The sequence below is a fragment of the Hemiscyllium ocellatum genome, chromosome 11 (assembly GCF_020745735.1).
Source record: "Hemiscyllium ocellatum isolate sHemOce1 chromosome 11, sHemOce1.pat.X.cur, whole genome shotgun sequence".
Lineage (NCBI taxonomy): Eukaryota > Metazoa > Chordata > Chondrichthyes > Orectolobiformes > Hemiscylliidae > Hemiscyllium > Hemiscyllium ocellatum.
The window spans coordinates 18,384,329-18,386,131 of record NC_083411.1 but is presented as its reverse complement, the minus strand read 5'-3'; positions in this window follow the sequence as shown (position 1 = coordinate 18,386,131).

Sequence of the window (1,803 nt, the reverse complement as noted above, 5' to 3'; positions counted from 1 at the left end):
TCAAGGAGCTGTTATGCTATCAGTATATTAGAGTAAGTGTCAGACAGCATGGAAATAGACCATTTCGTTCAATTTGTGCATGCTGACCAGATTTCCTAAACTAAACCAGTCGAATTTGCCTGTGTTTGGCCCATATCAGTGTCAACCTTTCTGATTCAAATAGCTGTCCAAATGTCTTTTAAATGTTGTAACTATACCTGCATTTGTCATGTCCATTGGCAGTTCATTCCACGTGCAAGCCACCCTCTATGAAAAATTTCCCCGTCATCCCTTTTAAATCTTCCTCTCACCTTTAAAATTATGCCCTCTAGTTTTGAACTCCTTTACCCGAGGGAAAAGATCTTGCTATTCTCCTTTATCTATGCTTTTATGAACCTCTACAGGGGGCAAGCAACCAAAGCCTTCTCCTTTATAACTCAAACCCTCCAGTGCAGTTATATCCATTGTAAATCCTTTGCATCACCTTCAGTTTAATAATATCCTTCTGAGAGCAGAGTGATCAGAACTGCACATATTACTCCAAAGGTAGCCTAATCAACATCCTGTATGGCTGCAACACAACATCCCAACTCCTATACTCCCTGGTCTGAGCAATGAAGGAAAGAGTGCCAAATGCCTTTACCACCCTATGTGTGACACCACTTTCAAAAAACTATATACTTGAACCTCTAGATGCAGTCCATTGTGAAAACCAGCCTTCCTTCCACTGACTCTATCTGCTGCTTTTTTTTTTCTGTTGTTTCAAGAAACCAGCCAGTACAATCAAAGATCCCTCCCTCCCCAGTTGTCCTCTATTGCATCTCCTGCCCAATGAAAAAGTTTGATAACACCAATACGTTCAAGCACTGCTTTCTGTTATCAAACCTATGAACAGACCTCAAATTAGAGTTAGTCTTTTTCAACACCTCTGTTGCTGTAAAATTTATATTCTGTTCTGTTACCCAGATGTACTTGTTGGGTATGATTTGCCTAGATAGTGCACAATAATGTAGTGAAAAGTATCTTGAGACATGACAATAATAAATCCAATCTATTTGATAACACTCCCCAAAGCCCTGCCATTAACTATGTTAGTCCTGCACTTGTTTGTCTTGCCAAAATGTAACACATTGCTTTTATCTAAATTAGGCTCCAATTGCCACTCCTCAGCCCAGTTGATCAACATCCTGTTGTGTACTCCACTTTCCTCATTGTCCACTATACCAGTAATTTTGATGTTATCTGCAAATTTGCTAACCATGCTTTCTGTATTCTCATCCAAATCGTCTACATAAATGACAAGCCACAGTGGACTCTGCACTGGTCCCCACAGAAAACTGCTGCTCACAGGCCTCCATTCCAAAATTAAACCCTGCTTCCACCTTTGTCTCTTGCCATCAAGCCAATTTCGTATGCAATTCCCTGTATCCCAAATGATCTAACTTCATATTTTCTGAAGAACGGTTGCATCATTTGACTCTTTTTGTCCATGGTTTTGTTGATTCTTAGTTACCTTTGATTTAGAGTCATATGCTTGCTTCCATTCTAATTTGATTGGTTCTGAAACTTTGTGGGTGGCACAGTGACACAGTGGTTAGCACTGCTGCCTCACAGCGCCTGAGACCCGGGTTCAATTCCCAACTCGGGCGACTGACTGTGGAGTTTACACATTCTCCCCGTGTCTGCGTGGGTTTCCTCCGGGTGCTCCGGTTTCCTCCCACAGTCCAAAGATGTGCGGGTCAGGTGAATTGGCCATGCTAAATTGCCTGTAGTGTTAGGTAAGGGGTAAATGTAGGGGTATGGGTGGGTTGCGCTTCGGCAGGT